The following is a 9,995-nucleotide window of genomic DNA, read 5'->3' on the forward strand; positions in this document are numbered from 1 at the left end:
AAAGATTGTGATGATTTATCTTTGTTCAGTAATCGGTGTAACTCAACCCTCAGCTGATCTGTAAAGCTAACATCGCTCTGTCTGCATTTACTGTCTTTATCACACGACTCAGATAGACCGGGATATAAATCAAGTGCATCTACTGAAATCTTTATAACTTCTTCAGCAGACACCCTGGATGATGTTTCACATGAAGAAAAAGAATATGTATAGAATCATATTATGTAAAAAAATATGTAAAAAATATTAGGCTAATTATTCAGTAACACCACAATAAGGTCTCATTTGTTAACACTAGTTAATGCATTAGCTGACATGAACTAACAATAAACAACGCATATTTTAAGGATTTATTCATCTTTGTTATAGTTAGTAAAAAAAAACAATTGTTCATTGTTTGTGAGTTAACTAATGTTAAATACGTTTGATATTAAAAATATATTTTAAATGTTTATTTTGCATAAAACATTCAGATGAGTATAACATACAGTACTACAGATACTTTCACGGTGAGTAATAATGAAAATAATACGGTGTTGAGTCAAGAATGCATTACACAAACATCAGCTTGTCATGTCCCAACAGGTTTACAGCACAACAACATGTATAACCACATCAGAAGCTCACAGTGGCTTCATGATCTTAGCAATGCAGAAAAGAAAACGAGTCACTTACTGAATACAGCACATATGCACTAGTTAAAAAGTATAGCATGCAAAACACAAGTCATATTTTAGCATATCCTTCTTGACTCTTTTCCCCATCAGATTTCTACAAGTTTTGATATTTAGGCTACATAAAATTGAACTAAAATATCAAGCCAAGTCACCTTTATGTATATAGTGCTTTTTACAATACAGATTGTTTCAAAGCAGCTTTACAGAAATAACAAATGCACAATAACTGTATTTGTGTGTGTAAGTACTGAATGTGCCTTAGGCATTATTCAATACAATTCACATTTATTTGTATAGCGCTTATTATGGAGATGGACTGACCCAAACTTCTTCTATAGTCGTATAGATGTGATCTGTCAGCTGTTGATCTGCTGTAATACTGATGATCTCCAGTAGAGTGAGACACTTCACATGACGTGTGTGTCTGATAGTTTTAATATCTGTAATGTTGTATTGTGTCATGTAATCTTTGAATATAACCAAATGTTTTCAACATTGCAGTTGTGATGTTTTTGGGAAGCTCGTGTCTGGTCTCGAGTCTAACAATCATGATTCCTGACACAGTGTTTTTCAGTCCAAACACATTAATCTCTCTTGCCATTTTTTCTTAATTAAAGGATAATGTACAACAAGGAAATTAACACACAAATCAATTAGTCTAGGTTTTTCTGTATTTATTTATTTTTACAAGAAGTTTGGACCCGGTTTATTCTCTCCTGAGTTACAATAAAATAATTTCATTCTTTAAAAACAAACAAAAAACAGTTTCTACAGTATCTATCTTATCATACAGTAACATACAGCAAAAACAGTGATTACATCAATGATTACTGTAAATGTCTCATTCCGAAAAAACATGTATGAAATTCAAACATGTACTTTATAATATATAGATTTAAACACATTCATATACTGAAAGTAAATAAGATTAATTTGTAGAAATAAATTTTACATTTATATAGCTAGTATATATACTGTAAAAGTGCCTTTCTTGACCATGGACTTGATATTTGTTGATATTACATGAATCTGTATTGATTATAATAAATGATAAAGCTAAAATATATATACATTGTTTAACCAGCGACTGGAGATGGAGAATATTTTGCGGGTTAGGCAAATAGAACTGCTGCTTCCTAAAAAGAGAAGAAGAATAAACATTCTCAGAAATATAATATACACAGATCAATATAACATCAGATTTGCGCACCAGTTCTACACAGTTGCAACTTTAGTTTCTTTATATCATGTGTAAATCTCTCACCTCGCCCTGGACTCTTCCCGAACTCTGCAATGTCATAAACTGGGAATGAAAAACACAGACATGAGATTTTAGCATTCATTCAGCATATGATCATGTAATGAGTTTGATTCCCAGTGAATGAATGAACCGATTCATGAATCAGCATCATTTTGAACAAAAGCATCATGGATGCAACTTGCAGAATCTGCCAAATGTGATCATAATTATTGTATGTTGTTTTTATTTAGCCCTGCATGATTAAGCATAACAGACTTGAACTGAATTTCACATTCAATAACGGATGTTTACATTTATTTCACAAGACAAAATAGTAACTACGTAATCTTGCCTAATATGCCTTTTCTATAAAGCTGTTATAGAGTGAATGAAAAGCAGTTTAGAATCGATTTTACACCAGGGAAGATGAAACACTGTTATGATGAAAGATACATAACTGTGTTTTATCTCGAACATCATAAATACTCACAGTTTGGTTTGCCACTATAAATGCTGTTTTGTCTGTATAGTCTCGGCGGCTTCGGTTCATTAGATCGGAACATTTTGTTTGCCATTTTTTTCTTTCTCTCTTGTCTCTCTTTATCATCTGTTTTAAAAATATGGAGTTTCAACTTAGAGTGAAGTGAACACTAATTTTTTTTTAAGTTGTAAATTATTGGAGTAGCCTATGTTTTAGAAGAAAATACTATTTAAGTTTTTCCATTTCAAAACTTGAAACAAAGACAATTGTTTCTACAACCATTTTTTTCCAGTAAAGTTAAAAATTTGTTAATGATTGATGTGCAATTCAGGTTTAAGTTTCACTATAGTATGATAAAATGTTCATATTTAAATAAATTAATAAAAATCTCTTTACAAAACAATTAATAATTAAGTGTTTTAGTCACCTTGTGATGAGCTGAAAAGAGGAAACATCCAGTGCAGGTCTAAGATCTGTATTGTGCTGTGTATTTTATAGGGCAGTCTAGTGTCACTAGTCCCTCCCCTGTGAATACCTCCTTCCCTTTACCATATACAGATAAAACGTTGTCAAAATAATTCCAGTTCATGGACACGCGGAAGCGACAAAAAAAATCTGTATTAGGAATTTTGAAGGCTAAACAAGTAATCTGTTGAGGTCAATTTGTAAAGAAAGACTACACATCTGCGCACATATTCAAACACTCATACCTATAGACTAAACACATGATGTGCATGTGCACGCCGTCTGCGTTTTCACAGATTCACGTTTTTGAAGTTTATGCGGAGATAACTTTTTAAAACAAAATTCACCGCTTGCACTTGCCGTTTCAAGGTTTGCGTTCTCGAGCACCAAACACTGTTTTTTTGTTTTTGTGCAAATGAACGGCCGGAACACAGTAAAAGTTTTCTGTTTTCTGTTAGAACAGTGTCGTGTTAGCGGCCCCTAAGTTAATAACTAATGATCTTTACAATGGAAGTGAATCGATCAAAACTAACTTTAGCTGGACAATAACTTTATTCTAGAGCTGCTGTAAAGCCAAAACAATCTCTGTTACTGTCTATATTGTTAAAAGCGCTGTATAAATGGAGGTGACCTGACTTGACTATAAGTACTTGGCCATATGTCAGATTTTTTGCATACCACAAGAATCTTGCGGGCACCCTGTGTCCAGACTAGTATTACAAGTTAGACTAGTTAGTATACTTCAAGTTTCAGTTCAACTTTTTTTGCATCACTTGAAATGGACTGATTTTTAAATGAAAATATTTAGTGATTCAAGGAGTAACTTTATGTTTTGACCTGATTTGTATCAATTTTAAACATTAACAACATTAATGTCCTTACAATAATTAGTAGAATTGATAAAAGGATGATTCATATAACACAGTGGGCCTATTACTCTCTCCCTTTAATTTATTCTGATTTTAACCATTGTATTTCTATAAAAACACTGTTGTTAGAGTACATGTAGATTTAGATCTTTAATTACAGGTTAATTCGGGACAAGCAACAACATCATGTTTAAGAGGTTTATTTGTAGTCATCCTTTCTGTTCAACTGCCTGAACAAAAAATCAAATGCATCAAAATCTATGTAAGGATTTCATACAGGAGATAATAAACTCTTCCCTGTAAAACACATTGTTGTTTTAGTAAGGATTCTAATTAACAACTATTTTAATTGGGGGAGAGATAAAGCAATCCACTTACAGCTTGAAATCATGGTATTCAGAATCTATTGAAGACAACACAGCATATTAACGGCATTAAATAGAATTAATGCATTATAAATAAATACATGCCAGTCAATGTCTTTGTATTTTAACACGTATAATATTACCTGTCATTTTCATCTTTTTCCACTAAATGGACCACGTCCAACTAGATTTGAGGTGAAACTCAAAGGCCTTTAAATTTTCCACTTAAATTTTCTCACACATGCTTTAAATATTTCTCCATTTCTAGACCTACAACATTTTTGTCATTGCTTTCTTTATCTTAGGCTGACGCATCTGTTTATCATTTGAGAACTGATTGAAAGAGGCGAGCCAGACAGCAAAGCACCCTAGGCTACAGGCCTATATGTTTGTTTTGTTATGCTTTACGTCTCATATATTTCTTCAGTTGTTGTCCGCTATGTTAAATAGTCTATTTCCTTGGTTTGGACGGCCTTTTATTTACATTTGTTTAACCTTGTCTTGAGTGAATTAATAAACTTGTTCTGAGTAGCGGCCTTGTTCACTCATTTTTGGTTACCTTTCCTTTTTAAAATATTTCACTAGAAGGGTGGTCATAACAAACATTGCCAAAGATTATTAAATGTAAAAATAATAATAATAATAATAATTAAAATCATGTTAGTTAACACATTATCTAATGATAACAAATGAGATCTTATTAAAAGTGCTACCAAACCTTGTTTCTACTTTCAAACTTTTTTCCTTGCATTGAAAATCATGAAGATTTGTTAATGGAATGAATTAAATCATTAATAATGTATAACTTAAATGAAAATTAGTTCAAATGAGAATTATAAAACTATTTTCGTATTTTCTTTTTTCAGATTATTCTCATAATAATGTATGGAATGTATGGAATGAGGAATGTGAAAAATCTCCAAGTCATGGTGTTTTTCACCCCTGTACACACCAAACCAGTTCCTGGGGGGGTTTTTCCATTAAGATATGCTGGGGAAGGTTCATGTAAGTGTGCATGGCGGCGGATGTTGCCCAGTCTTTACAGTACATAAAAGCGTAGTGTTTTTTCCAGAAGTTACAGTATATCAGAGTTGTTCTTAAAGACTAAAACAGCTATGTTTGCTGTTGAAGGACACAGTCGTGTTTCTTGCATTTCTATAAAAAAAAAAAAGATGAAATAAGAAACTTAAGATGGAGCAGCTGAGGTTCAACAATATAGGCTAAGAAGACAAATATCACTAAAGATTCAAACAGTCAATGTTTTTACCCTATCAAACTAAACTAGTTTGGTCTGTTCAGGAATGTGATAAAAATGTTCATTTGACAATAAGTTTCTACTCTCAAGCCAAACACAACATGAAGAGGAAACATGGAGCTAAAGAGGTATTTCATACAATTTAATACACGCATTATACTATACCTTCGCCCACGCCTTTGTTTTCCATCTTTGTCGAGTATCGAGAGAACAACCAAAGCTGTATTTTAGTTGTTTTCCTCTGTGAACATGGACTCATGGATGTCTGACAAATTTCAGATTTAAAAACGTCTATAGATATAGAGACTACACTCGTTCTGTGGTACCGTTGCTCTCATGGAACATAGACTGTATGCTTTTTATTTTTATAACATTTTTATTGTTAAAAAAAAAAAAAAAACCTAGTGAAATCCTGCAGGTGTAAATACTTTCTCTCCATCCTGCAATAAATGCATATTGATTAAGTGAATTTTGTGCCATAATTAAACATACAAATCCAGCATTTTGTAAACAAACCCAATCTGCTTTGCAAAGGAAAATCGACTCACAAACAAACAGAAAGCAATGTGCAAATACAAAGGTTAATTTGAGTGAAAATGCAGTGGAGTAACACATATACTGTGTTTTACAAATATAAATAAATGAGCCTTGATAACATTTCACAAATAAATACAAACCATCCTACAAATTGCATGTAACCTTTGAACAAATACCAAATCTAGTGCATACATGTCTGTTACGATTGTTATACACTTGGCTTTTTATGAGATCTCTCGGCTCTATTTTCTCACAAATGTGTCCAGGCAGGTATATACAATTGTTTCTTAACTTGCCTGTGACGTATGCATGCTCAAATTATTATTTTGGACAGAAAAATGAAACCCTCCTTTCAATTAAATGAAAAGTTCTCATTAATTTTTAGAGACAACAGGAATAGACAATCATTGTAGACATAATCACTAGAGAAAATGTAAAAAGCTACACATGATGGCAGAGCTTTCAGCTTATAGCCAGATTCCCTTATAGAGAGAGAGGAGTACTAGTGCTAATGTGGATTTCTGTCTAGATATGTAATAAACATTTTGCAAAAGAAAACCTCCAAAAGGTTAATTATAGATATAGTAAGACAAAAACTCACCTGTTCACCGGTCATTTTCCTCAGCTCTGGCAAAGGCAAGTTTCAAATCAGTGCTTCTCCTGTGAGACTAGAGATAGCTTAGCGCCATCTACTGTTTTAGAAGAGGTTTTACTGTTTTCTCATTTGTGAGAAAATCTGAAAAAAAGTGTCTCACAATCATAACTCGTGTCTTGTGTCATTTTTAACTAGCAGAATAATACAGCATCACAACACACAGTCTCACTTTTAGTTATGTCTTTTAACTATTATATTATTTTTAAGGGCAAAAACATGAACTTTAACTATTGGCTTTACTTCAAGTCAGCTGTCTCTTCAGCATGAGGCCAATAGTATATAGCATTAGCTCCTTAGCCTGAGCTATCTCGATCTTGTCGAGCTAGGCGGGCGTGGTTTCAGCAACAGGCACCTCAGCTCCACCCACGTCCCGCCTCTTTGCCCATTTTCGTTTATCCAGGAGTGACGTGCTGTCAAGATGTGGTGAAACCACAGCAACATAACTTGCCAGTTTTGGAAATGTTGTTTTGAATTTATTGCACCAGTTGTGTGTCCTGTCTGAGGGCAAAGCTTGTTTTTTCAGCCAGAGTTAATGGTTTTAGAGCTTCATTTTGACCTGAAAATAGGATTTTTGGGGAATTGGGTGAGACGTTATGGATTTGTGTTTACTATTTTGAGAATACGAGGCATAGTTTCAAGAAACGTGTTTAAGCAATCGAGAAAAACTGTAATAGAAATCGGCGAGCGGTAAATCTTTACTGCCGCACACGCCAACATGAAAGACCGCTACGATGGATGGAGGCACACCCGCAGCCAATGCCATTCATCTCATCTCCACACAGAGATGGCAAAAGTACTCACTTCCCGTACTCAAGTAGAAGTACAGATACTTGTGTTAAAAATACTCTGGTAAAAGTAGAAGTACTGATTTAACTTCTTTACTCAAGTAAAAGTAAAAAAAGTTCAGGCGTGGAAATTTACTTAAAGTATAAAAATAAAAGTAGCCTTGCGAATGACAAACAATTTTTATGCAAAGCTACCAGGACCACACTAATGTTACAAATGAGTGCAAGCTGAGAAACTTAAGTGGAAATGTAAAAAAGGTTCTGGTAACACTTTAGAATAAGGTTCATTCGTTAATGAATAACTACACAGGAACAAATGACTAGCACAATATTAACAATCTAGTAACCAGAGGTGTCAAAAGTATTCACATTCATTATCATTACTCAGAAGTATAGATACTAGGGTTTAAAAAGACTTCTGAAGAAGTTGAAGTATCAACTCAAGTTTTTTACTCAAGTAAAAGTATAAAAGTACTGTTTTCAAAACTACTTGAAGTATAAAAGTAAAAGTAATGTAAGGAAAAAAATGTCATTAAGGACAAAAGCTACGGCTGCGCCACAGGGGCCTATATAGTGCACTACCCCAGCTCCTCAAAAAAACACATTTTTCTAAAGGCCATATTTGACTATAATTATATTAAAATGTTGATGTTGAAAAATTTGGGATGATGCACTAGGCTACCTGTTTCAGCCGTATATATGCTCATAGAAAATTAATTTTCTAAATAAATAAGCTAAATAAGCTGAGGAATCAGGAAATTAATAGGATAATGTATTAAGGTTTTTAGTCTATATTGACCTTAACAATACGTAAATAAATTAATTCTGTAATGTTACAAATAACTAATAAAGACAAGTTGGCAGTTTAACAGAGACTTAAGTTTACTCCGCTCATAGTGCAATGCAATAGTGCATTACTGACTTGTTCCTTGCTTTTTGAAGAAGCCAAACACATGTCTGCATCTTTCATTAAAGGGATATAGTTTACCCAAAAATGAAAATCATTTACTCACCCTCAAACTGTTTCAATTCTGTATGAATTTCTTTCTTCTGATGAACACAACAGAAGATATTTTGAAGAATGTCGATAACCAGACAGTGGATGGACCCCATTGACTTCCATAGTAGGAAAAAAAAATACTATGGAAGTCAATGGCTACCATCAACTGTCTGGTTATCGACATTCTTCAAAATATCTTCTTTTGTGTTCAGCAGAAGAAAGAAACTGGTTTGAAACAACTCGAGAGTGAGTAAATGATGACCGAATTTTCATTTTTAATTAAGTGAACTAATCATTTAACAGAAATTAACTGTTGGCATATGTTTCAGATCAATACTGTCCAGTTTGTCCTGTTGGACACGACACACAGCAATACTGTCAAGTGTCACTTGTGACCATTGCTCTGAGCCATGTTTTCAGTGTCCTAAGAGCACTGAAACTTCTTTCAGTCCAGCTGATGAGACTGGGATGATTTGATCATCAGGCCTCTCATTTCAACAAGACCAGCCTTCAACAGACCAAGCAATGTTATTTTTTCATGTTTTATGGGGACTTTCCATAGACATAATGATTTTTATACTGTACAAACAAACTGTGTATTCTACCCCCCTATAGACTAACCTTACCTATCACAGAAAACTGTCTGCATTTTTACATTTTCAAAAATCCCCAAAAGGACAAGGATTTCAGATATTGACATCTTTGTGGGGATATTTTGACCCTATAATGTAGAGTTGCTCTCTCTCTCTCTCTCTCTCTCTCTCTCTCTCTCTCACACAACACTCACACTCTTTCTCTCTCTCTCTCTCTCTCTCTCTCACACAACACTCACACTCTTTCTCTCTCTCTCTCTCTCTCTCTCTCTCTGGGGATTGTGGGTAGTAGGAAGTGGAAAAAGAGCGGGAGCACGCTTTTGAGAGTTTGTTTATTTTAATCTTTTTTCGTTTCTTTCTTTTTTGTAAGATTTCGTTAAAGGATTTAATTTAGTTAACAAACTTTGGTTGAGTGCCGACTGAGGTCGGACAACATAATGGGGTCAAGCGGAGATTTCTCACGCTTGACTCTTAAGCATGGATTGAAATGCACACCTGATGATTCAATATCTGTGGAAGATGTGGTGGTTGCAGTCAGCGAACAGGTTGGTGGGTTAAACATTAAGTCAGCTTCAAGGATGAACAAAGCTGTTGTTGTTTTTCTTGCTGATGTTCAGTTGGTTGATAGTTTGGTTGAAATCGGGATTACGATTAATGACACGTTTGTGCCAGTAATGCCGTTATCGAGTCCGTCAAAGAAAATTGTACTATCGAACGTTCCGCCGTTCATTAAGAACGAAAGTATCCAAGGCGTTCTCGAAAGATATGGCAGGTTAACAGCACCTATAAAAATGATCCCGCTGGGTCTAAAGAATCCGAATATCAAGCACGTTATGTCTTTTAGACGCTTTACGTACATGATATTGAACGAGCAACAAGATCCGCTCAATTTAGCTGTGAAATTTACACACGAAGGCAAAGATTATACAATCTTTATTAGCTCAGATCACATGCGGTGTTTCTCGTGCGGGGAACACGGGCATGTTAGACAAACATGTCCAAATAAACAAATCGATAAGTCGTCTAATTCGCAAACAATTGAGCAACAAGTTGAACAAAATAATGTTCTAATC

The 9,995-nt window shown here is 34.2% G+C and overlaps 1 long non-coding RNA gene across 1 annotated transcript; it reads right to left on the reverse strand.

Annotated features, from left to right (window-relative positions):
- Positions 1 to 1,332: 1,332 nt before the first annotated feature.
- LOC311098134 lies at positions 1,333 to 2,865 on the reverse strand. Its single transcript, XR_014609381.1, has 4 exons — positions 2,826 to 2,865; positions 2,408 to 2,524; positions 1,942 to 1,980; positions 1,333 to 1,813 (listed from the first exon to the last, which is right to left on the reverse strand). It is a non-coding gene; the product is annotated as an uncharacterized lncRNA (long non-coding RNA).
- Between the last annotated feature and the right edge of the window lie 7,130 nt (positions 2,866 to 9,995).

Source organism: Abramis brama, assembly GCF_963993115.1.
Source record: "Abramis brama genome assembly, chromosome: 15".
Classification (NCBI taxonomy): Eukaryota; Metazoa; Chordata; class Actinopteri; order Cypriniformes; family Leuciscidae; genus Abramis; species Abramis brama.